General features: G+C 40.2%; 1 protein-coding gene across 2 annotated transcripts in view; it reads right to left on the bottom strand.

Moving 5' to 3' along the window:
- MBOAT2 (membrane bound O-acyltransferase domain containing 2) overlaps window positions 1-20,488 on the bottom strand; it is a 126,461-nt gene that overhangs the window by 91,336 nt on the left and 14,637 nt on the right. Inside the window, exon 1 of one of the 2 annotated variants that reach the window (XM_070574507.1) lies at window positions 9,837-9,963. The exons of the other annotated variant lie outside the window; for it this stretch is intronic. The gene's annotated coding sequence lies outside the window, so the exon portion shown is untranslated. Of the gene's footprint in view, window positions 1-9,836; window positions 9,964-20,488 lie in introns of those variants that run through there. 2 annotated transcript variants of the gene reach the window in all.

The raw sequence follows: 20,488 nt of genomic DNA, 5'->3' as shown, positions 1-20,488 counted from the left end.
GAGCCCGAGCCTGAAATGGGATGTGGATCACTGCCATTCATACTCCATGGGCAGAGCTAGTAACGAGCCCCACCATGCTGCAAGGCTGACTGGGAACTGTGGTCAGGCTGCGTGTCAGGAGAGGGAAAAAACTGACTTTTGATGAAGAGCTAGCAGTCTCTACCACACTTTAGTTATATTTCATATATTTTCCTGAATGGGTATTTCATAATAAAAAAAGGTAAAATGAAAAACTACATCTATATCTGTCCAAGCAATCATGAATCTGCCCCAAGAAATAAATTCAAAATATTGCTTCACGTACATAACTAAATTAGGAAGGCAAGGCACGAAATTGATAATCAGTCAGTATTATGTTCTCTGTATGTCTACACCTTAAGTTTATTATGAGTATTTAAATCCATAAAAATCTTGAAATTGGAAATACCCTAAAAGATGAGCCAGTCCAGCCCCCAGTCCATACAGCATTTCCCTCAGAACCTGCCTGTAAACGGTCATCCATCTTCTCACTTCCAGAGACAGGTCGCTCACTACTTTGCAAGCCAATTTATTCCATTGTTGGAAACCACTAAATTTTAAAAAGTTCTTCCTGAGAGGGACCTAAACTCTGCCTGCTTGGAACTTCCATCAGTTGCATGCCACCACCGGGGCTCTGAACCCCAGCCCCGTCACACACCTCCTCAGGGACCATGGCACTATCAATTACCACTCTTTCTTCTGAATCTTCAACATCTTCCTCTCCTTTAGCCCCTCACCATTCCCTTCACGCATGGACAGGCTTACGTCTCCACAATCTTTAAAAACACTCTCGTACAATTCTACCTCTCCAAATATCTAGCCATGCTTTCCCTTATAGGCAAGCTTCTGAAAGCAAGTACTCTGGTTTCTACCTTCACATATTCATCGGTCCCACAATGTGAATTAAGTGAGGACTGGGCACTCTGTCACTGACCCCACACCCCAACGGTGAGCCCACTGGTTTCCAACCTGGTTACTCCACTGATCCTGCTCTTTCCAAAGGCAACAGCACCATACTCACGGAGATTTTTCAGTTTTCATCTTCCCCCACCTCTCTCTAAGTGAATGACAGTGTTAACCACTAGAATGTTCTCTTCCTCATTTTGTGACATAATGCTCAGTTTCAGTGTCACTTCCTCTGAGAAGTCCTCCTTGCGATTCATCTGGCCTCTGTTAGCACCCAGGTCAAGTCAAGTGCCCTGTTCTGTGGTCCCACCGCACCCACACACTTACTAGACTTGTCCATCCTGTGCACTTCTCCGCATCCACCTCTACATTCCTCAGGAGGAATACAGAATCTGGTACACGATAAATACTCAAACTTTTTTTTTAAGGAACTGGCCGTATCTGTGTCCTCTGTAAGGACACAAAATAAGCCTAATCATCTTTCCACAAGGATAACTCCTCTGAAGATGCACAAACTTCTTTTCCACAGTAAGCCACAGCAATTCACCAAATGCCATTTGGAGAACAGCATTTCAGACTGTTCACCAACTCTGTTTGTCCAGTTCATTTATACACCACTCAGCAAAGAAAAACAGGTATTTCTCTGCTTTTGATATAACAATTTCTGAATCCTATACCACCAATATACAGTTTTCTTAAAGTCACAATTAGACCCTATTTTAACTATATTTAGAAGACAAACTATTGCTCAGGAATTTATTACTTTCTCTGACACCCACCAGAAATGTTAAAAGTCATTAAAAAGAATTCCAAATAAAAAGTTCTAAGGAAACATAATGGAAAAAAAAAAAAAAGAACAAACAAAGTGTAGCTTAGTTAAATATTTTCTTTGGAGAACAGGGTAAGAAGAGAGTTCAGGTCCTCTTTCAAATGCATCCCTTCTCAGCGAGTGGGGAAACGGAACTTTCTCAGTACTCCCAAGGCTAATGGTTTTAAATATTCAAATTAAAGTCAAGAATTCTATAATATCTCAATGGTCCTGAGATATATAATATCTAAAAACAACCTTTAATAGACTGTTCCTCTTCTTTATAAAACTTAGCTAATAATCTTATAACAGTCCTAAATATTAAACAACATTCCTGCTCACAAATTATTGTTCTCAAATTGAAAAGCTATCATATACACCCGCTTTTCCAAATTGTGAATTGAAATAGTCTATCAGAAAACACAAAAATAAAACTTGATGGCTTTTTGTGTAGCAAGTAAGCATCAGATCCAATGTCACTTAGCAGAATATATCATATACAAATAAGAAGAAGGAAGGATTCGATACAGACTCAGAAGCAAAATACCACCTTCATTAACTTAAAACACTTAAAATTTTCTAATGATGAGTGGGAACATGAACAATCAAAAATAAGCATTAAACAAAGATTTCTACTTGAGGTTTAAATGTCTCACTGAATACACCAAAATAACTCCTGTTTGTAGTCTAGTTGGTTTTAATTCTCGGGGGGTTCTGAAAAGCTATGCAGAGCATCAGAAGCAGTACAGAACAACTGCAAGAAGATGATAAGGCAAAACAGTCAGGCAGCACACCGGGCTGTGGAATTCAACTGCTGTTAACTAGCAGTATGCTCTTAGATAACTTACTCTCTCTCTAAGATAACTTACTTACTATCTCCCCACTTCAGCTTAGAAAGCAACAGTCTTCATATAGACAAATAACAACCAGTTAGATAAAATGGAAAGAAAAATTGTTTAATATTTAGCAACAAGAAATATTAATAGCTAAAAATAATCTCAACATAATATGTACATGAAACAAATTTTAAAATGCCATGAGACGAGAACAAAAAGCACTTGAATAAACAGAAAGGTAACCATTCACCAATAGGAAGACTCAGATCATAAAAATGTTAATTTCTCCCTACAGTAATCATTAAGTCCAACACAATAAAAATGTGAATAGGCTTTTTAGAAAAGAAAAGGTTGATTTTAAAATTAATATAGAAATATATACAAGTGAGAAATTTATAATGAGGGTGGACTTCCTCTATTAATGAGAGTAAAGCAAAAAAATTTTTTTAAGCTAGAAGGAAGAACAAATGGACAGATCAATAAAATAGAATCAGAAGTCCAGAGATAGATTCAAATACATCATAGGTCTTTAGAATATGATAAAGGCAACATTTAAAAATGTTCTGAATATAACACAAATTCAGAAGGAAAAAAAGAAAATTAGATACAATTCCATTACATAAATATAAAAATTCCCTCGTGGCCAAACACCATAAGCAAAGTCAAAAGAGAAACAACAGACTGAAAAGGGATACTTACAAGTCATACAAGTCATACTACCCAAAACTAATTTCCTTAATATATATAAAGCTCCTACAGATCAGTAACAAAAAGAATCACAAAGCAATAGAAAAATGGGCAGATATATGCATGGTCAGTTCTCAGAAAAAAAATTACAAATGACTCATTCATATGAAAAGATGCCCAAACTCTGTAATAAGAGAAATGGAAATTAAAATCAGAATAAAGCAACATTTTCACCCATTCAATTGGTGAAATCAAAACCTTCAACAGCACACTGTATTGTCAGGTGTATAAGAGAAGAGGAACTCTGCAACACTGCTGGTGGAAGTGTATACTGACACGATGCTGATGGAGAAAAATCTGGCAATGTGGGAGATGATGTATTTACATATACAGTCATGTGTCACTTAAGGACGGGGATGCATTCTGACAAATGCGTTATTAGGCGACTCCATCATTACATGAACATCACAGAGTGCACTTACACGAACTAGATGGCATAGCCTACTGCACACCTAGGCTCTGTGGTACTGATATTATGGGACCACCGTCATGCATGAGGTCTGTCTCTAACTGAAACATCATTATTTGGCACATGACTACATTTAACAGGTATTACACCATTGCTATGACAGGAAAAAACCGGAAAAGACAGGGACTAGTAAGAGCATGGTACTTTAAATCAATGAATGCTAAACAGCATCAAAAAGAATGAGGCAGTCCTCTAAGTACTGAGATCAAACCATCTTCTAGACACCCTGCAGCAGCACACCTTTGTCCTTGCCAAGAGAAGTCTGACTTCGTTCAGTTACCAGGCAGCCACTTGCTTCAAGACAAGCCTGACCTTCCCTAGTCCCACGGGGTGAAGAGTAACTGGTCTCAGCCAGTCATTGCCAACAACTCATTCAGGACATGTACCTCTGTGCAATTCTGGTCGATGGGAAATGAAGCTGAGGGCTCCTGGGAAAGTCTTCCTCGCACATAAAAATGAACACAACAAAGATATGCAGGTTTTCCCTAAGGACTTAGCAATTTACACGATACACATTGAATGGGAAAGGCACCTGGGGGTCAGGTGGGGCACAGACCAAGAGGAATAAACAGGAAAGCAAAACAGAAAGACCTAAGGACCAGGCCTTCAGGGCATCGAGTTAACCAAACCTTGAAGCACGCTGTCTCTGGGTTTCCATGAGATGATAAACATCCCGTTGGGAAGATCTCTAGAAAGATACTCCAGTAACTGGTCACAATGGTTGTCATTCAGGGTAGAGGACAGGGGTAAAAGGGAGACTTAATACCCTACCTGTTTATTTTGCGTTTATTATCTGTCCCCAAATAAAGTTTTAAAAAGTGGTACATGCTTGTTTTCAAATCTCTAAACAAAAAACTGAGCACCAAGATTTAAGATAGTAATTATCTCACCTCCCTACACTGAATCTGCATTGCTAGTTTCATCGCACTAAATGCCCTGTACTGGCAGCCAGGTCTTAAAGGATACAATAAGCATTTCCAAACATGATTAGGCCACTGCCATTGAAAAACAGCTCTTTCAAGCACAAAGTCAACTCCACTATTGTCAGAACTAACTTTCGTAACGTAACACGAAACTTATTTAACTCAAGAACTACGACCTCCCGTAAGTAGTAAAAATAAATTCAAACCGAAAATCTGGGAAACTAGTTTTTATAAACCACCATAAAAATCCACAGATTATCCAAAAAGAATAACATTCTGCACAGAATTCAAATTGGATACATAAACTGAATTCTCTACTGCACCCTTATCTATCTCATCATTCTACCAAATCTGCCTCTTTCCTCTGAGGTCCCTATCTTAGTTAACGGGATCACTTCCACCCAGCTTCTCAACTAGAAACTATGGAAACTTTACTCATACTTCTGGGCTTCCAAAACACATTTTAAATTATTTCTATACAGCAGCTGTCACTTACTGGCCTATTATTCTGACTTTCCCTTTAGACTGTGAGCTTCTCAAGGCCTGCAAACAAATTTTACTCATCTATGAATTCCTACCCATCCTGGAGTGGAGTGCCTGTCTCTATCTGTGCTTTTAACTCACTGAAAGAAAAAGCAGAAAGAAAATCATGCCTCAAGAGCTTGCTTAAAATCAAGGAGAGGAAACTATTAACATAACAGCTCATATTTATCTTCCATCTTTCTTAGGGCCTTAAAACAGTACTAATTACTACAATTGGAAACTCCATAACCAGAAATAAAAAAATAAATATATAAGCATAAACATGCATTCTCTTCAACCTTCAGTAAACATTTATGTTTAAGTACAACAAACAATACAGAAATGATAGTTCTGCGCTCACAAAGCCTACAGGCGCGCAAGCAGACAGACAAATGAGGGATAACAATGACGGCTGCCGAGGAGGATGGCAGGGAGGACTGGTGTCATGAGAACACAAAGTGGAGGGACTTCTCTGGCATGCCTCTCGGAACCAAATCCTACCTCCTGAATTATATGCCAACTGCCTATCCTAATGCCACAAAAGCAAAACACACTGGGTTTAGCCACCAAAGAACCCTGCTCTACCAGGACAGGCCTGTACCTTAGATACAACATTCTCTCCTCTTCCTTCCCAGACAACAGCAAGGCGAGAGCCCAGACATCCCATAACCTCCTACTCCAAGCTAAATTCGAAGTTGTTAAAAACAGCCAGACTCCCAGGGGTTTATTAACTGGCAGATCCTGAAGTGTATTCTCAGATCATCCAGAGAAACCAAAAAGCAGTAAGCTTTTCTAAATGCACCAAAACAAAATCAGAAAGCAAGTGATTTAATCAAGACCCCACAGAGATTAAAAGACATATCTTCTACCTATCAGCTTAATGAGAGCTTTTCTCACTTAATTTCAGTCTTAACCATCCGTGTAAAATTCCTATGAACTAAGAAGGAATTTATTTACATTTACCTGTGAAATTAAAAGATGCTAGATTCACTGCATCCACAACTGCTAAATTATCAAGCTCAAGCAAAGGCGCTCTACTGAAATTAATTTACTCCAAGCAAAACAAACTCACCATACACACATCCCAAAATATCACACAGAGCACAAAGGAAGGGTTGATGTGCTTCTTACCCACAACACTTGGCAGGCTGACTGTGACAATCACCAACAAGGAGCTCATCCCTGGACAGGACAAAGGGGGGACGAATACAAACACAAAGAACGATCGCCCCTTATATCAAGAGGGTTTGAAGAGTGTGTGTATGTGCGTGTATGTGTGTGTGCACCTCAATATTTGTTTCTTCGTGGTTAGGGACAATACTAGCAAATCAGAAGGCTTGCTGAAGGGAAAAAGTAAGGGGAGTCCAAATTCACAACAACTGGACAAACCGATGCTCGTATATCCATACAATAAAAAAGGATGAGCTATTGTGACACATACAAAAACACGCTGAATTTCAAAATAATTACACGGAGTGAAAGAACTGAGGAAAAAAGCAGAGCACCTACTGGACAATTCTATTTATACAAATTTCTAGAAAAAGCAGATTAGTGGTTTCCTGAGATGCAAGGCAGGGAGAAGCATGAGGCGACGGTATTCCTAAGGGGCACAAGCAGACTTCGGAGGTGACGGAGACGTGTGTTATATGTGTCACAATGACAGTTTTACGGAAGGATACATGTGTCGAAACATCCAATTTTGCACTTTAAATATGTACAGTTTACTGTGTGTCAATTTTACCTCAACAAAGTTGTTTAAAATTTTTTAAATAAAAATAAACTCACACTGACCATCACTTGGGTTTAACTGAAAACCTGACAATGTGACTGAGATTACCTTCACTTTTGAAAGGATATTTCATTTCAGCTATATATCAAGCTTTGTGGACAAGCAACTGTCAAGCGATTTTGGAATGAACACAGATGTAGGACAATTAATGCCTGTATTTCCTCCCTATTCATCATTTTCACGGTCTAACAAGCTAAACGCATTTTAGTGAACATTCCCATTTCTTTACTTCCTCCCAGACAGTCTGTGTGACTCAATAAATGTCTGATTTTCAGAAAGAAGGGAACTTAAAGACCGTCCAGTCCAACTTCCTCAGTTTAAAGACGTAAACTGACGATGCCACGCACTCCTGGGCAGTCATCTCTATGCTGCTGGCACCTAACTTTGTAATTTTTATCTTGACCTCTCCACTGAGCTCCAGTTTCACTTATTCAACTGCCCACTAACTCCTCACTTGGATGTCGAATAAGAATCTAAAACTCACTGTGGCCAAAAGGGCACTCTTGATCCCCTCCCTTCCTTCTTCCCCAAATTTACCCATCTCGGTAATGCACCGTCATGAACTCAGCTGCTCAACCAAAAGCCTAGCAATTACCCTTGACTACTACTTATTTATTACCTTCCAATGCATTCCTAAGTCCTTTTCGCTCTGTCTCCAAATTATATCTAGCATGCAGGCTCTAGCCCTCGTCTCCATCTCCATTGCCGCCATCATTTCTTGACTGGACAATTGGTAGACTTGACTACAAGGTCTCCCAATTTTCTCTCTTGCTTCTACAAGTCAGTTCCCACAATGCAAGCAGTCATGTGACCAGCTTTAAAATACTTTGGTAGACTGCCCATAATAATTAAAATATAATCTTAACTCCTTACTCTGTCCTCAGAGAACCAGAAGCCCACTAGCCTCATGTGCCACTATTTCTCTCACTGACTTCCTTTCAACCATACTGATCTTCTCTAACATGCCAAACTCATTTCCACCTCAAGGCCAAAGCCCTCTCACCCCCACCCCTGGAATGCACAAAATACAGATACTGCACCATTCACATCTGAACTCAAACACCACATCTTCAAAAGCTTTGCAGACCTCACAAGCTAAAGTAGCATCCCCAGGCGTCTTTTTTTTTTTTTTTTTATCATACATCTCATTTTACTGACCTTACAGTACTTATCACTACCTAAAATTATCTTATAAATTTGTTTACTTATCATATTTGTAATAAAATCCATTTAATTCATTCACTCATTCATTGCTGCTATGACTATCAGAAGCATTAGCCCAAATAAGAATAGTGACCTTTTCCTAATTTAACTTGAAAGCATTCATATCCAGGAGCCTAGGTGCTACTGGGTAAAAAGCACCCGCCCTGAAAAAGAAAAAAAAAAAGCCAATTTAACTGGCCCATTAATTTTACAAAGCTTCAAATTATACAAACAACTGACTGTTCCTCTGGGCTGCCTCATTATCATCAGATTTCAGATCACTACGATATCATCTTACAAATATGTGGATTTGATTTTGAAATTATACTGCCTCTTACCAAAAACAGAACACTTTTCAATAAGGATCATGCCAATATAAAAATATTAACTTTTAATGATTAGCTTGGGCTCTGAGACACCTTGCCTTAGGAATACTTAGCAATTAAGCACATATACAATACATCATCCAAATGAGCCAATGGAAGAATTTTTAATTTCTCACTTTTTTTTTAAGAACTTTTAAAGGTTTCAGACACTGCCACCAAAAAAGAATCACAACTGATCACTATGTCTCTTGATGTCACACATTGTAAATTATCCTAAAGTAAATAATTAAAATAATCATTAGAATGTGCATTTCATGAGAAAAGGGATTTTTGTCTATTCTGTTTACTGTCCCTCAGAACCTACTCCTGGTGTACGACCAGCACTGAATCAATATGTGTTGTTAAATACCTGTGGGCTCACCATTAGTTTTATCTTATTCATATCACCGTATTATTCAAATTTATGTGTAATCTCTTTTTCCTATTGCTTGATGCCATTTTTATATTAAGCATGAGCCACAAAGTAATTCTTTAATACAAATCACAAGTATTTGACTTCCAACCTATACAGTGACATGTGGTGAATCGATCACAGGAAATCAACATCGATCCTCTCACGGAGGGTGTGCCAAGGATGCACTGACTCCACTCCCAAACTCCTAACAAGAGCTTCCACTGTGGGGCTGGGGAGAGCCACAGTGGAGACCATCCGCACCTCCCAGATTATCAAATATTTACACTACCGCTGAGGTGAATGTTAAGTAGCCCCAACAGCTGATAAAGTCGCCATAATGAAGTAATCAAAGGCAGCAATTACGAATCACAGAAAAGTAACTCAGTTTTGAGGCACGTCACAAAGTAAATATTACTAATGAAAGCTAAAACAGTCAAGTTTGTGAACAATTTACTTTAATAAGGTTATCCCCAAAACGTTACTCTTGCCCTCACATTTCTAAGAAAAAAGCAGTAGCGATGCGACTGGTGTGCTGGGAACTCCACGTAACACCGTGTACAGAAATGGGGATGTGTCTCATAAGAACGTCACAGCAGGCTGACAACTGCAGATCTGAAGTCAGCAGCTCATTATTACCTAATAAACCATAAATACAAATCCTTGGTCCAGCCTTGACCAAGTAATCTCTGGCATTTATGATCTCTCTCTGCCATAGTTTCTTAACAGGAAAATAAGAATAAAATCTGTATTGGTAGATTATGAAATGTACAAAGAAAAGTAAAACCAAACAAATATTACACACACTTCTGATCCTTTACTGACATGGTCCACCTACCTGGCCAGCTCGACCGAGGTGGGGCAGGTTCAGACCCTGGTAGGAGAGCTCCACTTATATAGCAGGTGCCTAGGACAGTCAAATACACAGCACAGAAAGCAGAATCGTGGTTACCAGGGACTGAGGGAAGGGGGAAATAGAGAGCTGTTATTTAATGGGTCTACAGTTCCCTAAAAATCAGTAAGAAAAAGACAAACTACTCAATTTAAAAATAGGCAAAAGACAGGAATAAGCACTTCACAGAAGAGGAAATACAAATGGCCAGAAACTATATGAAAACACACTAACCTTACTGTTTTCAGGGAAAACGAAAATTAAAATCACAAAATATCTTTTCATACCCAAAAGATTGGCCACAATTTATCAACCTGATAACAGGGCTACGTGCTCATGAGGATGTGGAACAAGAGAATTCTAATATACTGTTGGTGCAAGTGTATAACCACTTTCAAAAACAGTTTGGCATTATTTAGTAAAGGCAAAGATACAATCCCCATGACCATTAATTCCACCCCTAGGCAGACAAACCTTAAAGAAATTCTTGCATGTGTAACAAGGAGATGTGAACAAGAACGTTCAGCGTAGCACTGCTCATACAGTAAAAAACTGGAAACCACCCAAATGGCCTTGGACAGGAGAATACAAGTAAGTTACAGTATATTCACACCAGACAAGGGTGACAATGAAAAAACTGCAGCTACAGCTACCAATACAAATATATCTGGCAAACATAATATTGACTGAAAAAGCAAGACTCAGAAGAAAACATACAATATGAATAATTTACATAAAGGTCAAAAGTCAAAACGGAAAAACTAAACATGATGTTGTTTAAAGATACACACTTAATGTCAAGAGTAGCATTGGTCAAATGTAACGTAATTTTACGTGTAATTGCCAAATAGCCTTTAAATTTCCTATTATGGTTCCAAATAATATAAATGCTTCAGCCTCCCTATCTTCATTATCACAAGGAGAAGAATCAAGACGGGAAAGCCAGTCACCCCCACTGGTCACAGCAGAGGGATCAGAGTGTGAGCAGGAGGAAGCAGGAAGAGGCGCCAAGAGCCGGCATTCCCCTTGCAAAAAGAAGAAAGCCGGCAGCTACATCAAAACACAGCTTGTTCAGAGGCCTCCCACTCCTGACTGGCTTCCCTCTAAGGAAGATAAAATGTGATACACTGGTACACTGGCTGTCTTTGAGGCCCCCAAAATATATGTACACAGTTCCTCAGGGAAAACACTAAAACTTCCAATTTCTTTTCCTGATTGCTATAAGACATCCAAATCAAATTCTGAATTCTCCACTGCTCCACCGGCTGTATTACCTGGGACCTGAAGTCAGATACAGAAAGCCACTGATGCAGACAGAGCAATCACCTATGTTTTCTTCTTCTTTTTATTTGCAATGCTCTCACATATTTCTTTGATTTTAATTTTTTTCATCAATCTGATCAAATTACCACAGGCTCTTTATTCTAGCAAACCCAATTTGTAGTCTGAAAGCACAATGGAATTCTTTAACTGAATCATGAGCCCTGCCCTATATCCTGAACTCCAGACTCACAATGCTCTACTCAACATTTCTACTTCAAAGTCTAACAGGCAGCTCAAACTGTTAACACAGCCAACAGAAAATCTTTCATATCCATCCCTTCCCATACTCCAAAAGCCACATCTCTTCTCGTTTCCCCCATCATTTGCCCAGTTGCTTAGGCCAAAAACCCAGGAGCAGGCATCACCCCTGACTCTTCTCTCTCTCACACCCACACTCAGTCCATCAGTAAGTCCCGTCAGCTCCACCTTCAAGCATACCCCAGGTGTGGCTCACCACCCCACTGTCACCACCACACTCCCCTGCTCTCACGGGCTCTACTCTCGTCCTCTACACACTACCAAGATCTTCTTAAAAGTAAATCAGGTTAGCTAATTCCTGGTTCAGCACATCTGGGGCTACCCCCATGTCTGAGCTGCTCAGAATGACTTCTTCCAGTGAGTACATGTGGAAAGCAGGGGTAAAGAAGAGAAACTTCCGTGAAGAACCCTAACAAACACCGCCTCAGCCAGGCGATCAGGATCAACATCAACAGTGATATGACGTCAAGTTGAAAGGACATACCCTCGATATGATGTGATGAAAACGACACAGCACCTCTGTGGTCTTCCTCCCAAACACCCATAAGCCCAGACTAGACTAATCATGAGAAAAAGATCAGACAAATCCCACTTGAGGAGCATTCTACAAAATCCCTGACAAGTACTCCTAGCAGCTGTCATCACCAAAAACAAAGAAAGTCTGAGAAACTGTCAGAGTCTAGAGGAACCTAAGGAAACACGATGACTAAACATAATGTGGGAAAATCCTGCATAGGATCCTAGATCACAAAAAGGACCTTGTCATGGACTACATATGTGCATCCCTAACAAATATTAGCGAAATGGACTGAATATTTGTATCCCTAAAATCTGTAACACTGAGGGCCTAATCCCCAATATGACGCAATTCAGAGACGGAGCCTTTGGGTGGTGACTATGTTTAGATGAGGGCATGAGGGTGGGGCCCTCGTGACGGGATTAGCACCCTTCTAAGGAGAGAGGTGAGAGAGCTCTCTCTCTCTCTTCCCCCCAAATACACACATACACACACACATACACACACAAGGAAAGGTCACGTGAACACACAGCAAAAAGGCAGCCATCTGCAAGCCAGGAAGAGAGATCTTACCAGAACCTGACCATGCTGGCACCCTAATCTCGGACTTCCAGCATCCAGAATCCTGAGAAAGAAGTGTCTGTTGTTTATGCCATTCGGTCTATGGTATTTTATTATGGCAGCTCAAGATAAATTAATATGGACCTTAAGTAAAAACTAAGAAAATCCAAGTAAAGTATGGAGTTCAGTTAATAATAATGTATCAATATTGGTCCCCTAGTTGTGATAAAGGACCACACTAACATAACATGTTAACAACAGGAAAAAGTGGACGGTGGTTATATGGGAGCTTTCTGTACCATCCTCACAACTCTGTAAATTTAAAACTGTTCTAAAATAAAAAATTTATTTTAACAAATCCAATGGCTTCCTATCCTATTTAGATTACAACCGAATTCCTGCCAATATCTTTCAACTCACCACCTAACACTGTGCACCCTGCTCGCTCTGGTCTACCAAGTTCACCTTCATGAGGGTTAGTTACTTGGGTTATGCATTACGTAAGTGTATATGCATTTGTCAAAACTGATCAAACCGTACACTTCAGATCTGTGCATTTCACTGTATGTAAGTTACACTTCAACAAACATTTTTAAAAACATACGATTATCAAAATAAGAAATTTGATGACATAAAAATTACCCTTGAACTTGGTGGCTTAAAACAACAACAACACATTTCTTTTGCTCTTGAATCTGCAATTTGAGCAGGGCTGCAGGGAGATCTCGTCCTTGCTCTGCTTGGCATAAACCTGGACTGAAATTATCTAAAGGCTCATTCACTCTGCCATCTGAGACCTTAGCTGGGGCTACAGGTTGAAACATCTACACACGACCTCTCTCTGTGCCCTGGGCTTCCTGACAACATGGTGGCTGGGTTCCAAGAACAAGCACTCTGAGAAAGAGAGAGACAGAGACAGACACAGAGCCACACACACCGAGGGAACCTGTGTCCTTCTAATGACCTAACCCCAGAAGTCACATAGCATCACTTCCACTATACTCTGTTAGTTGGAGCAATCACAAATCTGTCCAGGTTCAAAGGGAAGGGAAATAAATTCCACCTCTTGACAGGGAGTGACAAATCCTGGAAATCCTGCTGTGACTGTCTTTGGAAAATAAAATCTACCACAGGTTAGAATATAAAGTTGAGAGAAGTCTCCAAAAGACATGAGTAGCAAGAAAGAATATATAGAGACAGAATCCATCCAAGACGCCAATATCTAACAAATAAGAGTTATAGAAAGAAAACAACCATAACAAACAAAAGAGAGGGAAGAAGTTATCTAAGCTAAAGAACATGAGTCTTCAAATTGAAAGAACTTAACCAAGCATCCACATAGACACAATGTGAAATTTAAGATCATCAAGGAAAACAGAAGATCTTACCAATTTTCAGGAAAGAAAATCAGGTCAACTACATGGTTAAGAGAACTAAACTAGCGCCAGACTCCTCATAAGCAACACTATATGCTGACAAATAAGAGCCCAACACCTTACAAGTTAGAAGGGAAAGTTATTTTCGACCAGAATTTCTATGAAGATATTTTCAAATGCATAAACACTCAGAAAGCTCACATTCCATGTACTCTTTCTTAGGAAGTTCCTTGGAGGTATGGTTCAGCAAAATAAAAGTCTACACTAAGAAACATGGCACAGGATTCAAAAAGCAATGAATTTGGCTCATATATGCAGTAAAAAGAAGCTGCAGAGTGACAACTGCACGGTAGGCTGATGGAGCAATCAATTCAGACTGGAGACAGAAAGTGAAAGGCTCCACAAGACAATTATCCAAGGAGAGAAAAATAAACTCTCCAAGTGGAGATGTCATCCCCAAGGATTTGCAATTTTTTTTTTTCCTTCTTCTTCTCCTCCCCCAAAGCCCCCAGTACATAGCTGTACATTCTAGTTGTAGGCCCTTCTGGTTGTGCTGTGTGGGACGCCGCCTCAGCATGGCCTGATGAGCGGTGCTAGATCCATGCCCAGGATCCAAACCAGTGAAACCCTGGGCCACAGGAGCAGAGTGTGCAAACCTAATCTCTCAGCCATGGGGTCAGCCCCTGGATTTCAAATTTAAGTCAGCAATATACTTTCCAAATTTCCAAAATAGGCAAATATCTTTAATTTTAATAATTAAAAAATTGTATATAAAGGAAATTTTAAAATAGCAAATTTAAAGGACACAAAACTATTTAGAAAAATGGTTTTAAAATTTGACTATTTCTCTGAAACTAAGTGTTTGGAAGTTTTTCTCCTCCTAAAAGAGAAACAACGACCATTAAAATCTTATGCTCCCCAGCACACAAAACAAAAGAAATAAGTTTCTATTTAACTGCCAACGAAAACTATCAGTTTTTAAGGGTTCCATTCTGTGACCTAGAAGAAGTAATTTACAAAACAAACTCATAATTCTAAAAAAGTGACCTCCTAACTGGTAAATCCACAAAAAAACAAAAAAAAACCTTCCGTTATATACTCTCACTCATTTCAGAAGCAACCACCTATCAAAAGCACTTATTTGTCCACGTGCACATCGCAGTGAGAGCCACAGAGCACAAGCGTCACCAGATCCGAGTTCCAGTCCAAGCCCTGCCGCTCACCAGCTGGGAGGACCTGGAGCACACGAATAGCGGCGCCACCACCGTCCACCCCTAACAAGAGCTTTGCGGCGCTATTGAGAGGAGCAATGGAGTAACATAAGACAGGACAAGGGACCTGCTCGAGCCCAGCACAGCCGGACTCACGCAGCGGAAGCTATTTCACACAATCTGCCCCTTCCTTTCCAAAAGATGATACACAGTAACTGCCATTTGCTGAGCAGCTACAATGTGCAAAGCATCTTACAGTCTCCATAAACCAAACAATGCTCTCAATAACCTGGGAAAATAGTTACGTTATCCCCATTTTAAAAATGAGGAAATGGGAGCTCAGGAAACTCAAGTAATTTGCCAGAGTCACAGGGCAGGGGAGCCAGAAGTGAAGCTGAGACCTAAACCAAAGATCACACTCAGTCTACTCTCCCTCAATTTACATGTGACTAATTTACAACGGTTTGGGGAGCGAATCATGAAAAATATTAATATTTTCCATTTACAAGTGCTATTTCTGGAATATGAGATTGAAACCGTCTAGCGTGTCCTGGGCCTTGTGCAGGCGGTGTGATCCAGGGACGCCGCCGAGGGGCCACGGGCTCCAGGGAAACCTCCCTCCACGGGGGAGCAAGGGGACCTCTGGGACGACGTCCACCCCTCCCCCAGGGCCACGAGACACTGCACTCGTCCAGACTTTGAGACCACACCTGAACTTGGGTGTTTGCCAAATGACATTTTAATTTGCAAGTGAAATCATGACTGGAAAAGACCAGGGAAGCCCCGGGACAAAGAAAGAGAAAGGCTGTCTCCGTCAGAATTAAAATAAGTAATATTCTCCATACTGGAGGGGGAGTGCTGGCCTGACTACAGCTTTCACCCTTGTCACCACGTGCAGTCAGGAGAATACGTGACAACGCCGTCAGAGCATGGAAACTGATCAAATCAGAGCAACACTGAGGACCACAGGAGCTCAGACTCAAGGATGCCTAACAGAGAAGACCGACAGGATTCGCTAACGACTGTCTGTTAAGGATGCGCTGTGGCCTGGGACCTACAATCTTTTTAAATTTTGTGAATATATATTATATACACTTTTCCATAAAATATTCACTTACTGGTCACATTAATGAGATACATCCGAAAAAGACTTCACTATATTTTTTTCAATGTTAATTTCTCAGTACTTTGTCTTTACTTTTTAATTAAAAAACACATTCTGATATTAACATTTATAAATTATCCACTGCTCTGCAAGAGCCTAACTTCTTTACCACAACCTACTAAAGAGAAAAACACAGTCAAACCCAGATAGAATGAAATGCTCAGAGTGCGTGTTATTCTGTTTAGCTAGGTTCTCTGATTAAGCAGAAATTATTTTAACCACTACTGTGAAAACCCTTAAATATATACATATTAGTCCACTTTGCTTCCTTAGTGTTTACTTTTTCATATCTCCTCCTTGGTCTAAAAAGAATTTAAAGCCGATTCCTTTTTTCTGACTCCAAAACCCACATTCTTTCCATATGCCATTCTTCTCAAACAAATACCTATTCACTGACTGCTACGAGCCAACACTGGCTAGTCTAGCACTGGAGGGTCCAGAGATAATGAACAGTTCCTTCTTCCAAGAGCTTACAATCCAGTCTGGTGAGTAAATAGAAAAAACAAACCTATTACAGCCTGTGATGGTAACTGCTACAAGCAATGACAGACACAGGTGTTACAGCAATAATGGCTAATGGCCATGCAGCACTCACCACGTCCCAAAGCCTTGACAGAGAAAACACCCTACGAAAGTCCTCACCGCAATAAGTCCTACCTGTTAGGGGGACCCGTGCCCCTGCCTTGGGCCTCGCGTTTCTTCCAGGATAATGCTCCCGTCCTCCCCCTCGACCCACCAAAGGAGCAACTTCACTAAAGCTTCGGGGCTTGCTTAAGACCTGCCAGCCTACTGCCAGCTTCACGACATGGGGAGTTTAGCAGGGAAGCTGTGTCCTTCTGGGGGAACCTGCAGACACCCAGCTCTGCCTGTGCTGGGTGGGCCAAATTTAGTCAGGAGTAAAGGACCAGGAACTCCGTGTGGCAGCACATCTAAGTCACATCCTGCAATCCAGCTTTCATCAGTAAGGCTGACAATTCGATCCATGTCTGACTCTTCAATTTGGCGAGGGAGAGTTATCAATTACTAGAACCCTAAAACTCCAACATTCCCGTCTTCTCTATTTTACACATGAGGGCACTGAGGCTTCCACAGCTTAGAGAGGGTAAGTGACTAGTTCCAGGATTCCTACCCAAAAAGCAGCACTATCACCATCTGAAACCACTGCCTCCCAAAAAGAGAAAAATAAGTTCCCAAACTGATAACGCATTAATCTTAAGTTAAAATTCCAAAACGAGGGGCTGGCCCTGTGGCCTCCACTTGGGCGGCCCGGGTTCAGTTCCCAAGCACAGAACCACACCACTGGTTGGCGGCCTTACTGTGGTGGCAGCCCATATACAAAAGAGAGGAAGACTGGCACAGATGTTAACTCAAGGTGAATCTTCCTCAACAAAAAGGAAAAGAAAAATTCCAAAAGGGAACTAGAAGTTAATGCCAAAACAGGTCATTTGTTCTCTCATTTGCTGCTGATAAATCATATTCAGTTAGCTTTAAGAAACGAAACCTAGGGGCCGGCCCCGTGGCCGAGTGGTCACGTTCGTGCGCTCCACTTCGGCGGCCCAAGGTTTTGCCGGTTTGAATCCTGGGTACGGACATGGCACCGCTCATCAAGCCATGGGGAGGCGGCGTCCCATATGCCACAACTAAAAATACACAGCTATGTACCGGGAAGCTTTGGGGAGAAAAAGGAAAAATAAAATCTTAAAAAAAAAAAAAAAAAGAAACGAAACCTAAAAACGTATATAATCATCAAGTTCACAGTTCATTAATAGATATTTACTGAGCACTCTTCCAGGCACTAGACCTTAGTCAGTGAAACAAACAAAGTCCTTGCTCTCATGGAGAATACTTAGAGAGAGAAACAGACAATAAACAAATGAATAGATAATGTCAAACGTATAAATTAACGTAAAGTCAATGTTTTTAAATAACAGACAGAAAGAGTCAAATGACAGGAGGCTCTCTCCTCAGATGCCGAGGTCACAGCAGGCCTCCTTTAGAAGGCCTTGAGCAGCGTCATATGAAGTGAGGGAGTGAGCCACAAGTGCAAAGGCCCTGAGGTGGACCGTGCTTAAAATACTCAAAACTGGAGGAGGCCAGTGCACACGACACAGAAAAGACAAGAAATTGCAGGAAGTGAGGTTAAAGAGGGTGGCAGGGCCAAAGCAGGGTGGGACTACGGTTCTACGCTAAGTGAGAAGAGAACTCCCAGACGGCTCTGAGCTGGGAAGGGACATATGATTTGCACTAAATGTCCATCTTCTCTCTCTGTAATATACTTCCTGAAGTAATATGACAAGTTTTAAGTAATTTTATTGGGATTCTAATGGTTTATAACATTGTGTTATTTCGAGCATACATTATTGTTTATCAATTCGTGAATACACTTCATCATGCTTATGACAATTTCCTGTTTCTTCTTCACCTACAGGCAGAGAAATCAAGGAAGTGTGGAGTTTTCCCTGTTATTCTCAGAAACATGAGGTAAGCTGTGCTAAAAGGAGGAGGAAGGAAAAATGGGCGTGTCTGCTCAATTAACCATGACCCCTTGCTAGCAGTGGCTTAGGGCAACCTTTGGTTATAAGGCAGGCAGATAGCACCAAGAGGGTGTGCAGGGAGCAGACACTCAGCCTCCAGCATCCCTAACAGTACCATCCCACCCACGAGTGGTGTGGATCCTTTCCATGTTCGGTCTAACTCCCTCAGACAAGAGAGCACATCCCCTGGCCGTGAGCTGACACTCACCTGAGCTGGGGAGTTCTGGTGACTTTCCTACACACAAACACTGAGGAAGAACAAGAAAAGGTAACTTCTAAAGGTGTAGGTATGAAGAAACAGAAGAAGTGAAAACATAATTTAAAATATCAAAGGAGAACATAAACTGTAATAAGAGAAAGAGGAAAGTTCTAATAATTGTTTAAAAAACACTGATTTTGCATGTTTTTCAGACTCTAAAGGTCTGTTTTCCTAAGGAAAGATTCGCCCTGAGCTAACATCTGTTGCCAATCTCTCTCTCTCTCTCTCTCAACCTCCCTCCCTCCCCAAAGTCCCAGTACACAGTTGTATATTCTAGCTGTAGGTCCTTGTAGTTCGATGTGAGGCGCAGCCACAGCATGGCTACTGAGAGATGGGTTGTGTGGTTCCACAACAGGGAATTGAACCCAAGAACCAAAGCAGAGCGTGCACAACTTTAACCACTAGGCCATCAAGGCTGGCTCCCTATCATCATTTCTGATCAGCGAAAAACACCAAAAATACAAACAATGCACATCATTTATGCTTATTGTTCATATATGAATGTTAACCTGCAAATATATACAGACAAGCATTCTATATTTAACTTGGAGTGAAATCACCTTATATGATTTATATATCAACAGTCTATCAGTTAAAATGTAAATACATGTTTGTTATTATAAGAGTAAAATGCTGTTATAACTGATGAGCAGGAAAACTATTAATAGGAAAACAGATGAGTTAACATGAGTATTGAAAAAAGTTCATTTATATGACAACACTAGCAAGAACACTGTATATACTATGAGCCAAATGTTTATAAATCTTTTAAAAAGTCAGCAAGAGATAAGGTTATTTTATAATTGTATTACTTGGTAAATTGTTTAGTGTACTAACATAAGACAGAATAACCTTTAAGAACAGTATTCGATTGTTAGTTATTTAGTTCTGTTTAAGTCATGAAAAATGACTTTTTTAAATGAAAAAGCTCTATTTGGGAATTCTAACCTTTAAGAACAGTATTCGATTGTTAGTTATTTAGTTCTGTTTAAGTCATGAAAAATGACCTTTTTAAATGAAAAAGCTCTATTTGGGAATTCTACACATCTTGTGTGAATGAATTAAAAGCAGAATAATTAGCTCTGCCATCTCAATTGCACAAGAAGAAAAAATCCTAAACACACACACAGTAATATCCATAATGAGTCACACAAACATAATAAAAACAGATAAGGAGTAAGGAAAAAAAAGGAAAGAGTTAAAGAGAACTGGGGTATCCAAAACACGTTTTGTTCTCATTAATTAAACCTGAAATGAACAGTTTTCATAAGAATGTCTTAAGAAGAGAATTCCTATTGTTAGACTCTACAGAGAGAAATAAATGTTTGCAGAAATAATTAGAGGACAGTGTCGATAAATTTTCAGGAGTTGAAGACAAAGAAATTTTTGACATT

The sequence above is a fragment of the Equus przewalskii genome, chromosome 14 (genome assembly GCF_037783145.1).
Source record: "Equus przewalskii isolate Varuska chromosome 14, EquPr2, whole genome shotgun sequence".
Taxonomy (NCBI): domain Eukaryota; kingdom Metazoa; phylum Chordata; class Mammalia; order Perissodactyla; family Equidae; genus Equus; species Equus przewalskii.
The sequence above is the reverse complement of the archived record's forward strand: the minus strand, read 5'-3'. Positions and strand labels throughout refer to the sequence as shown.